This window comes from Platalea leucorodia, assembly GCF_965183815.1.
Source record: "Platalea leucorodia genome assembly, chromosome: 1".
Lineage (NCBI taxonomy): Eukaryota > Metazoa > Chordata > Aves > Pelecaniformes > Threskiornithidae > Platalea > Platalea leucorodia.
Window position 1 is genome coordinate 81,716,056 of NC_138823.1, and position 12,341 is coordinate 81,728,396.

A 12,341-nucleotide genomic window follows, 5' to 3' on the forward strand; every position below is an offset into this window, starting at 1 on the left:
GAAGTATTTTGGACTCATTCAAGGTATTTTCTCATACACCCAAATAAACCTTAGCTTTGTTGATTTTGATTCTTAAATTAACTTTCTTTATAAAACGATTACTTAATAACAAAGCTACCAAGAAGGCAAGTAGAGATGCTGTGCTACGGTGCTGTAACTTGCAACCTTAGTGTCATCATGCGTGTTATTGCCAGCATAAGTGACAGAGTAAGTCCTGTCAGTTCAAAATTTTACTTTTTGTGAGTGTCAAGTACTTCACGTTTGTTTTCCCCAGATATTGAGATGGTAGTACAATTTTTAGTCTGCTTTGAAATCAGGGCAGTTTTGTTGCTGCTGACAGTATTAGCGTTCTGACAGAAATATATCCTGCTAGCTTGCTTGCAGCTCCTTCTTTGAAGAGTTACAAGCCATGGAGTTTGTGTTTGGTGCTCAGTTACCGAATTCAAAACTAAATTGGCGTTGGAAACATACTGATTTGAGCTAACTTGGATAAATTTGTATCTGATTGAGTCGTGTATGGTAATGGTCTTAAGTCTTGCTTCTGAGCCTCATGAGAACAGAAGTATGCTGAGTCAAAGCATCTGCTGGAGGAAAGGGTCTCCAGACATCTCAAGCTGATGTACGTATACTTCAAGTTCTGTTAAGTAACTTCTGAAGAGGACTACTCCTTCTGATACATGTTGTGAAAAGTAAATTGATAGTAGGTAAAACGCTCCATCTACTTTTATTACTCTAGTAGTTCAAGTAGTGCCAATGAACTGACCTATCAGTAGTACGAGCAAGGTTGATGCAGTGGTTAGTGGGGATAAAGTATAACAGAAAAACTGTGTGCCTAAAGAACTTAGTAAGAATGTTCTTGTATATCAAACGTACTAGGGGATGCTGGTCATACACATTTGTGCTTAGGTAGGGAGGCATGAAGGGGGGGACTCTTGTGATGTATCAGCTATTGAAACTTTTGGGGAAGACTTCTATGAAGAAGTTGCAGTCCAGGTCTTGCAGTCTTCTAACTGGACGCTCAGTAACACAATGCTGGATTCAATGCTCTTTCCCCTGTGCTGAGTCCAGAATACGCCCATTATCTCTCTATCTACTTTCAAATACCCAAATGAATTGTGCTGGAAAAGGATGTGATACTGCTTCATGTTCAAGCTTTCAGTAGCTGCCAGGCTAAAAAGACTCAGTAAACCTCTGACATGACTTAATTTCTCAGGGTTTTTTGTTTGTTTTTTAAATAATAGTAAGTATGAGAGTTTGGCAATTTGAATGGGATATCAGGGTGTTGGAGCTCAAAAGCAAATAAGAATGCTGCCAGGTGACTTGTCTACAACAAAAGTGGCTCTATACCAAAAGCACTGCAGTGGAGAGTGCTTCTCATTTAATAATGTGTAAAAATAAAAATATTTGCCAAACTAAATAATGTAACAACTGTTGCTGTCCTGTACTACTGCCATAAACTTATGTTTTAGCCTGATGAGATGATGTAAGAGGATGGGGGGAAATAATAAAGTAAAGGTGAAAACAGGTAAAGAGAAATCTAATTTTACGTTTGTTACTGTTCTACTCTACAAAAGTTAATATTTGTAAATAAGCTTGCTAGGTCATTTAGAAGTACACTTATGGAGTGCTAATTGGTTTTAGAGTTCAAAATCTTCAGAGACAACTTGTGTGTTTTTAATGGTGTCAGGAACCAAAGACATGAAGGCAGAGGCATGGTTAAATCTTGCCTAGTGCTTTTAAAATACATTGTAGACTTCTGAAGTAATGTATTTACATACATGCCAAAGTACATTGCTGCTTTTTAATGCAATTAAAATGTTAGCTCCTATTGTTGTTTCAAAGAGCTTTTCCAGGAAATCATATGCATTTGGAATTTTGTGTAGAGTGAGTCAGTGTTGAAGACCAACAAACTCATTTTAATTGAGCTTAAATTAGGCTGTTTTTGTGAACTTAATTAAAATATTATAACTTACAGTGCTTGAATCATTGTCATTATCCTGATTTGTAGATGGTATCACATGGTATCTATACCATACTACATAATGCTTGGGAAGTCTGAGCGTGTTCTTTAAAGTCATGGATCAGCAGTGCTATAACATGCCCATGTGATGAATGCCCTTTATTGAGATAAAATAACATGGAAAACATTTGCTAGTGGTGGTGTTTTGCAGGTAGTGTTACAGAGGTGGATGACTGGATAGTTTGGGCATATATCATCTTTTGTATGCTCTAGAAGGCTGAAGAATAAAACTGATGGGTTAATACTTGCTGCCTGTGCTAACAAAAGAGTAACCATCTGCACTTTCTTATTTGAATGAGTGTAGCCATATCGAGGTCCATAGATTTGATGTTAAAACTTTGAGCATGAGGTAGTGGGAGCTCACAAGTATTTGTTAGACTGGATTTATTGTCCTGGCAAGTAGTAGGAAGTAGTAAATTGCAGTCAGGTTTAAATAGCTTTTGTCTAGTTTGGTCTGTAAAATGAGCGAGGTTTTTTATGTGGCTTTTTTAAAAATTGAAGGAGGACTTGATTAGCACACTTGTGAACATAATACAGTGTCCCTACTCAAAACAACTGTTGTTCTTAAAGAAATTTGATGCTATTTGAATAGGTATCAATGGTTTTGATACGCATGTGAATATTAAAGCTATAGAAACAATCAATTGGATATCTGAATGCCTTTGGAACATTACGTCTACAGACTTCTGTCCTAAATAGCATTAGGAGGTGCTTGCTTTGTCTTGTCTGTCTCAGTATTGCATGCGCTACATAGCCTTAATAAAGATGAGTTTGAAGCTAATTTACTCGTGACTTGAGGATAGGTGAGCTGGTGAGAAATTCTTCCCTGGTTTTGAGCGCTGAGTTTGGGAGTATGCTTCTGACCAGAGTCGTGAAAGTGCACATGCTGCATTTATAGTAATGCGTATCCATTTACAGGAATGGATGAAAGTGAAGGCAAGATGTTAATCTTGTTCTCATTACAGTAACATAGAAGGAGCTGAGTAAGTGGAGTTCGCAGAGAACACCCAGCTTTGATTTAGGTTAAATTTGTGTACTTCAGTAGCTGTGTTAAATGTAGCTCTAATGAGATTCAGGCTGCTTGCCTTTGTCGTCTGAAATAATCTGCTAGAGCAAATTTGATAAATGAAGAACGAAACCTCCCTCTCTTAGTCATGACAATCTGCAAAATCCTTTCTGTTCATTCTTGAGTGAAATCTGTTTGCAAAGCAAAACGTGGTAAAGGTCTTTTGTTTGTTTCTAATGAAATTTGCCAGAGGGATCAGATGGGGAAGATTTTTGGCAGGGCGGGGAGAGGAAGGTTTGCGTGACTTCAGATCGCTCATATTTCTGCCTCCGTAAGGTTTGGGGGATGGAGCCGGGGATGCAGCGTGTGGCAGCGCTCCTCCCGGGCTGAGCGATGGCTCAGCCCTGCACAAAGCTGATGATGTAATGTGTGCTGCTGTGAGTGCGGCCGTCATGTGGGAGCCATGCTGTCATCGGCTTGCATGCAGATCGAGCTGTGCTGCACTGCTTCCCTACTGCCAAGCCCGCGCGTGGCTCATTTTTGTCTCAGCAGAGCGATTGCTCGTTCGCTTTCTTTGCCTGCTATTGTTTTAAACCTGTATTTTTAATTACCACGGCATGTGTGTTAAGAATACGTATGCACCTGCTGAGAGTATTTCAAGCTATAATTTCTAATGTAATCCTTAAGCAAATGAGACGGGTATTGGACATCTCTTTTGGCATTTCATGCTAATCTTGCTCTCCCTTTTAAAGGGAGGGAGACAGACAGGTTGCTGTTAGCAACCGCTTGCATATTAAAAGTGAAATACCCAAGCTTTAATTCCCCTGTGGACTCCTGATTGCTATTTTTTTTTTTTTAAAAGAATTGGTTCATTCTAACCAGTAGCATATGTTAATCAGTGTTTTAAATAAAATCAGCTGAGTAAAAAGGTTAAAAAAGGAGAGCAGGGTGAAGCTCTGATGTAAAACTTTATTTGCCCTCCTCTAAATGCTTCTAACAGTCACACATCTGAAGCTAAGGGCTGTATAAAACAAGCTGTGGGTGATTCTTTTTCTCTGTTGTTTGAATCAATGTGAACTTGACTGTTTTTACGATGCAGGATGAAGAAAAGTGTCTCCCTGTTCCTCCTCACGTTGATCTTTTCTGTGGGCACTGCAATGTAGCAGAGAAGCTCAGATTCATCCTACATTTCCTGTGTCTTGGTGCTCTTAGAGCTCGAGCTCTTTACAGCTGCAAACTAATAAAATGGGAATTTGAAGGAATAAGCGCTGTGCACAAATCAAGTTATTCAACATACATCTTGTTGCAAACTGATAGTTTTGCCACAGAAGGAATATAAACTGTTGTGCAAAAAAAAATGAAGGAGGGGAGAGGAAGGAGTATTGAACAAAAAACAGTTGTTTAAGTACTAATGTCTCCAAGTATGAATGTAACCTAGTCTAATTTTTGCATATGAATCTCCATAAGGTGATGGGAGCATTGTGAAAATGTGTGCATATTTAAAAAAAAAGGGTGGAGAAAAGGAGAAAAAAAAACAAAACAAAACAAAAACCAGTAAATGCCTCATCTTGGAGTCTATGAATGATAGGAAGCCCAAAAGCAATACTTTGTGCTATAAAAAGGCATTTCTTCTGAAGAATATGCAGTCTGTTTTTTGGTATTTTTGATTGATTTCAGGGCTGATGGAAATAGTTCTTCCTATTGTTGCTCAGGATAAAACAATGCAGGACAATTTTCAATCTGTTTTAGCTTGCTTATTTTTACTGCCCTTGCTGTAGTCTTCGTCAATTTCAGTGTGGAAAGAGATTTCTCCAGATGGTGGTTTGGAACAAGAGCCAAAGGACACGATGTAAAATGTTATGTTCCAGCTGTTGCTGCGCAGAATTTCGAAGCTACTGCCTTTCACTTTATCTGTGTTTTGAACAGAAAAATAAGTAAAATTGCTTACAGACCTTTTTGTTAAAACAACTGCATGTTAAACCAATCTTTTATAGGAGACTGGGTACCCTCCTGATAGCCCTGACAGCGTAGACCCCTTAAGCCATGAGTGTCTGTAGCAACAGTCAACAGGGAAAGTATCTGACTGCAGTGAGAGCAGTGTGCTGCTGCTGTATTTGAACACCACTACAACAAGGTTTGCCACCTCAGCCGGGCAGTGAATTGGAATATCACAGTGCTTAGAAATGGATGAGCAGTTCCCACCAAAACAAACGAATTCCCAACAATGTCGGTAGGACAGCAGGAACAGATTGAACATCCCAAGTGGACAGATAAATTTAAAAACACGGTTCCTTTCACTTCCAAGCAGGGAAACTGATCAGATTTTGATTGTCTCATCTTAAGTTTCAATTGAAAAATGGGCGTTTGTACTTCTGGCTTGCACATTTCATAGGATGAAAGGGTAATTCAGGTCAGAAAGGACCTCACTACAAAATATGGATAACTCGCTAAGGTTCCTGTTACCCAGTTAAAAGGAAATGGCAGATTTAGGATTTGGAGTTTTCTTCAACTTCCGTTCTTAAGGCAGCTCTTCAACAAGTTTTGCAGTACAAGCCTGAGGTAGCTACTTTCCCAGTAACTGCTCTTTCTTAACTGAGGAATAGATGAGTATGTAAGCTTCCAAGAAAAGGACCGTCACTCAGTCAGTGAATTTGATCTTGCTTGAGTATTTGCTGTCAACTACACTAGTAGCCTTTTCTTGTCCCACATCCCTCTGTGTGACATTGTGCTCCCCCCATAATTTACAGTGAGGAGAGGTGCGTCCTGGTGTCAGGACAAACCACAGAGCTGTTAAAAATGGTAAGAGAGAACCTCTTACATTTAGCAAAAATGACAAAAACTGAAAGTGGCTTAAAGAGTTAGTAACCATCTAATGAATCTCATTTTCTTACTTCAAGGCAGTTTCTAAGCTGTCCACTTCTGTGAGGTCCCAGTTGCCATGCGGTAGCACTGCATACCAGCTCAGTAGTGATGTGGTACAATTCCCTGCAGCACATATGGAGAGTCCATAGGATGCAAAACAAAACAGGAAGAGGAGGGACATTTCTGTGAGCTGTTGTGATTAAAGTGAGAGTTTGAAGGTGTAATGTTTTCCGATGAGTGGATCTTGAGCCTAATCAGCGCTGAAGGGAGTCAAAAGTGTACTCACGTCATTGGAATTGCTTTAAATTCAGAACTGGGTTCTTAACGTTAAATGAATAGTTATTGGCTACGACAAATATTTTGCTTAAGCTCATGACTGTGGCTGCTGGAACAACACTGAAATCATGCCCTTGTGGTTAAATGCCTCTAAGCTGTGTCCTTGTTGGGGTCACCTAGGGGCTTTAGAATCTGGACTGAGGAAAAAGTGAATGAATAAATGATGAATGCCAAGGTTACTAATATTGCCCAGTGATCTGTATGTCATTTAAAAAAACCCTGCTGGTAGTTCCTCATTTGTTCCTAAAAAGAATGGTGTATGATCTTAAAGATGCCATGACGGGCCTACTTAAAAGTTAGTCTTTCTGAGATGAATTGCCATTATACCTTTTGAAACTGGTCATCTGCAAGCTCAGGAAGGTTCAGAGAAGAGACAAGAATTGCAGTCTTTGCCATAATTTCCCTGAATTCTCTTGCTTTGTTGCAATGTGAAAGATGGCGTGAGATTGCTGAGCAGCAATGAATATAGGCAATGTCTATAACGGGAAGCGATAACAGTGCAGTTGGTGAATTGACAGCTCTGATTGCTCTATGAATCCTTTACTTGCTTACAAAAGTATGAATTTATAGTTAAGCCTACCATAACATTGAAATTGGCACTTAAAATACTTGAGTTAAAATCAAGAAAAGCAATCAGTAATCCTATACATGCAGTAACTTTAATTACCTTTTGCTTCCCTTTGCCAACCCTTTGGGTTGTATTATCAATTAGTGCTGTTTTTTGCCATTTTCTGCTTTATGAAAGTTCAGTTTTCTTTCTCATCTTTACAGGAACCTACTTTGTGCTCTCTTTCTGGACACTTGAATAACATGGGAGGTAGTGTATAAATTAACTTGCAGCTGGGGTTTATCATATACAGTTGTTAACTGGTAAGCCAAGTTGAATAAACCTATGAATTTCCAGGATTTAAAATTAATGTCGTCATCATCTTGTGATACTGGGGGGGGTGGAGGTGTAAATAATGAAACCTTAATCAGTCTAATAATGCACTGATTTTATTACATTTGAGCTTCTTTATGCCTTCTTTTGTTTTTTTTTCCTTTTTACTTAATTAACTAGAAGGCAATTTCTCTTGAAATATAGCTAGGATGGCTTTACAATTAAAGGGAGGAATAGCTCAGATTTCAGAGTCATGTAGTTGATATCATTCATGCTGTGAAATCCAGGAAATGCTAAAGACAGCAACATTTTGGATTCTTTTTGCTTAAAGGTTAACTAGCTACAGTTTTGAGATTTTCTGTTCCAAGGTGAAGCTTAATCAACACAAAGGGACCAGTGGATGCAAGGAGTTGTGCAGAACGGTATGCAGTTCCTGCTGCCTTACCTAGATGCTGGAAGTTGCTGCTTGGCTAGGAAACGGGCTCTTCCCCACCCATGGAAGTTTTTATCTCTCATCTCCTAGCAAATATTTCTTTCCACTTAGGACTAACCTAAATCAGTCTGATTGTTACTTAACTCCCTAATTACCTAAACTGTGGCGTTAACGTAGCAGTTCTGAGTGCTGCTATTGCAGTTTCCATGTGTTATTTTCCCTTCCTATAGAACTTAGCATAGCGTGTGGATTTTTGAGCAGAAGCCCACTAGAGCAGGTCTTCTGAAACGGAGAGAGCGCTCTGTTAGAAAATAACTCAGGGAAAGAGGTTTCTCTGGTTTGGGATGGGATGTCTGTCAAAGAAGAGGTGGGGATTAGAAGGCTGCTGCTGGAAGGAGCAGCCTGGCAGATAAGGCACTTGCCTACTGTCGATGACACAACACATGGAGTCATTCTTCTGAAGTCCGAAGAGAGCCTAAAGCATTGACGTATTCTGGGTTGAGTCTGGCTTTTTTTGTTTGCGCCTGTGAAAAGGTCTTGTTTTATGTTGCAAGGTGAAAAGCAGTTGTGTTCTTAAAGGTGCGAGTTTTCAGGATGAGAGCATTCCCTTTTTTTGTTTGTGTTTTTTCTAGACATCTTTCAGAAAAGTTTCAAGTCAGTTGTGTGTGACAGCACTGGACGAGTGCTGTGTCAACCTCTTAGCAAAGAGATGCTGCTCAGTTTCTGAGCCTTTTCGCTGTCTTAATTTCTGTTTCTGTAATTTATGTTTGTTGCCATAACTGAATGATGAACATCACTGAAGATACCTTCAAAGTAACAAAGACTTCTATGTTCCTGGGGCAGTGATGCATCTTTGGGGAAGCCGTTTCCAACATTGTTCATTGTTTATTGTTATTGCAGTTCTGTAATCAAATTGTTAGCTTAAAAGATATGTTTAAGGCACTTTTATCTGCTCCCTTTAATTGTGTGGCTGACTAGTTACTGATCATTGCAGTGCAGGATGATTAACAGAGTTACGTTGTTTCCTGTGTCTGAAGGACGCTTCAGCCTTAGACTAGTACAGCATTTGTCTTGGATGCAGGAACTACCACACAGGGTACCCGGTTTCTGTTACTGCTCTAAAAGTGACTTGCTCCCCCTATTTCAGTGCCGGTGGGAAGTTTCAGCACGTTGAGTACACAGGGGAGCAGCAGAGTTACAGGAACGCTGTGATTTCCAGGCAAAAGGTGGCTCCTTTATGCTGGGTTACTCTTCTGTCTCCAGGGCAGGTGGATGTGCAGCTCTGGAGCCAGCTCTTCGCCATGGGATTTGGGAAGACTTGCAGCCCAAGTGAGAGGGGGCTGCTCTGGCCATTTGGGTAAAGGGCTCTCGGAAACCTCCTAGGGGTGATATCTCTACCCAGGAATGCTGTCTTTTCATGGGTCTTTCAACTTGGATAAATTAGTATATTGCAGCAAAATATCTTAGCTTCATACAGCATGAGAAAAAGGATTAGTATAGACAATTTAGTTTGTTAAATTTGGCTGGATGATGGTGTCTTCTGTCTCTGAAGTCGTGGGGGCAAAGAGGAAATGGTGTGTTTGTGGGTAAGACTTCTTCATTTCCCAGTGTATACATATGTATAAAAAGTTTAGGTGACTTTTGCTTCTTTCTTGTTTGCATGTTTTCAAGATCTTTAGTTGTGTGATACAACATTTTGATAACAGACTGTTTTAGTAGAAGTCTGTATTGCTACAACTTAGGGGATTGTGTAATTCTGGAAGCTTCAAGGGGGGAAAAAACCCCTCTTAAATTGAAATGGACTACTTAGTCGTGTGCTACTTAATCTACTGAAGTTGAATATTAATTAGCATGATTTGAGCTTCTTCCCTCTTGACTGGTAGTTAGGGCAAAGTGTCTGTATGATGCATGAGACAACAGAAGGGCATATAGTACCTATTAAAAATGTGAAACTGTAAAATGAGTATTCCTTTAATAGGTATTGAAAATATCAAGGGTGATTTTCCTGTTTAAGACTAAAATTGTCTTTGAAAGATACTAGCATAGGATTTATTATTAAAAACCACATTTTTAAAAATAAAAATGCCTTATTAGGTGAACTGGATAGTGAAAGGAAAAGCCTAAGTATGTGCCATATATTCATATAGATCGTGCTTTCAAAAGAGAAACGTGTGCCATGGGAATGAAAGCCCGTTTGTATTTCGTGCTTGCCAGGCTGCGCCATGCAGGCTTGGGTCGTGCTCTTCCATTGAGCTCGCCACGCCGGGAGCGAGTCTGCTGCTGACAGCTCTGCTCGTCCCATCGCCGCCGTGGTGGGGTGGGCTGCGCGGTGGGTGACGGGGCTGCGGGCACTGCAGCCGCACCGCGGTGGCGGGAGCTGCAGCCGGCCGGCTGGGGAAGGATGACATCACCTCCAGGAACATGTGATGCAGCCGGCTGGCGCGGAGGTTGCTGAGCTGTGTAGGGAGAGATTGGTGCAGATATTTATGGCATTTCGTTTGAGTGCGGTAAATGCCTTTTTTTTTTTTTTTAAACGAAATCCTCATAATCGCAAATGTTGTGTGGTGTAGAGGCTTTAAAAAAGGGGGGGACACCCACCCCAAGCCCTTAGGACCTGCTTAGATTGCTGTTTTTTTGTTTTATTACTGCTCTGTTGGAGATAAAAATATATGATAATTTCTTGCCGTATTCACCCTCTTTGCTCCCCAGCATTCTTTCGTCAGTTGTAATCCCCACAGTCTTTTTAGTTAAGCTTTAACACTGCAGAACTGGAATAAAAATAGGCTGTTTAGAGCAGCAGGAATATGATAATCCGAGGCAGTCAGCCTTAAGGATATGCAGATCCAGAACATGAGCCAAGCACTAACGTATTTGCTAGGGTGTTTACCTTGAGCAGCCCCTTAATAATCAAAGAAACGCTAGCTAAATGTTTCTCGCTTCTTACATGCCACGGGCAAAGTAAAATATGCAGCTACTGTGCATCATCTGAGGTGAAGCAGTTTAAGGGCTTAGAAATCCAAGCAAGCAAGTTGCGGTAACGTCAGTGTCTTGGGTAATTTTGAGCTAAGATAGACAGCAAAGTACAGCACTAGTTTCTGCATGCTTTTTAGGTGAGGAGAAAGTGTTTTCTACCTCTAAATTTACTGTAAAGAAAAGGAATCACTATGGTTGATATGAAAGCTGAGCATGCTAAATTGGCATTAAGCTTATGGCAGGTAGCTCAAAGCACGTTAAAAAAAAAAAAAAAGGGTAACTCCAGAAGTGTGCCTGTATGCCTTAGCAGTCAACTGAAGCCCAAATATTTCAAGGTGGAAAAAGGTATCTGCTGTCTTTTTAGATGAGTTGTTTAAGACCAAGGTTTTTCTTAAAGTGTTGTTTAAAGCTTGAGTCCATACTAAATGAAGACTTAGTAGGAACAAAATTGTAGGCAGTGTCATTAAAAGGTTGATAACCCATAGCCAGTAGTCTGGAGGAAGGAACAACGCAAGAGATTCCTTTGGAGCTGTCTTAGACTCCTGAGAGTCTAAGCGCAAATGTGAAGGAGATAGCTGTGTCCCTCTGCTGCTTTGTTGGTCTGGAGTTGCTGTGTATTTGCAAAATATTGTCCATTGTGTAGAAACCCTCCATGCAGCATGGTTACTCAAGGAACCAGTTTTCCTGGTCTAGCCTTTCTGAGAAAGTGTATCAAATTTTGGTTTTGTTTTTGGTTTGTGGTGTTCATGGAAAAACAGGGAACTAACTAATGGCTGGAAGAGGATTTGTTTAGCTTGCTTTTGTTTGTAATCTGTGGGTGCTGAGACAATGTCCTGGTTGAACACTTCAGTTACAGTGAACTGGAGGGACCCATTGCTGACAGACATTTGTCTAAATGTATTTTTAAAAAAATCCCCAGTCATGGATAGTCCATAATCTTCCACAGGCAATCCCGTGTGCTGCTTCACAGTTCTTTCCTTCACAAAACTTCCTACCACCTGACGTAAACCTGTTGCTGTAATTCTAGCCAGCTTACTTGTGCCACCATTAGACTTTATGTGTTTTGAGGACTGCTACCATGTCTCCTCTCTGTTCTTCAGACCAAACAGTGTCATTTGGTTTAGTCCTTCCTTATAGCTCGTGACATGTATGTCAGCTCATGGCACCGGGCCATCTTTGCCCCTTGGGTGTTCTGTTTGGTGTGTCCTGGGTCTGTTTTCAAGGGTGGTGCCCATAACTAGATACTGTAGTGGCATAGAAGTCTCAATGTTGCTGGCTGGAATAGAAACACTGTGATGTAATTTACATATATGATGCCCATATTTACAAATCTTACGTTACTTGATTACACCAGTACGATACCTTCAGATTTTAGCTCTGAAGTGCACAGCTCTTTCGTGAAAGCTCAGAGCCTGTGACCAGAGGATAGGAAACATTTGGATATTTTTAAGGAGGAACAGAAATGATGCCCTCCCTACTGGGCATCAATGACAGCCTCTGCTGCCATCTCTAGAGGGATTGTGGCCCTTTTGCACAGAGGAAAACCACCGTCTTTTAGAAAAGACTGCCACATGTATACCAGAGCTTGCTCTTGTAAGATTCCCCTGAAACGATAAATAATTAAGAAGCTTATTTTACCTTCTAAATAGCTCAAACTGTTGATTTTAAGGAACACAACTACTGTGTTGTAGCAGGCTATTTGGGCTGTCTTACTTAACAGCACTTCTGGCCTTCAGCAGTGATAGAGAAGTAAGTGCCTCCCACTTACCCCAGAAGAGGTACTTTCTTCAGAAACAAGATTTTTAAAAAAGCACGTGAATCCAAAGAGACT

The 12,341-nt window shown here is 40.4% G+C and overlaps 1 protein-coding gene across 3 annotated transcripts in view; it reads left to right on the plus strand.

Moving 5' to 3' along the window:
• Positions 1-12,341, plus strand: part of TRIO (trio Rho guanine nucleotide exchange factor) — a 258,160-nt gene that overhangs the window by 59,581 nt on the left and 186,238 nt on the right. The gene's annotated exons all lie outside the window — the stretch shown is intronic.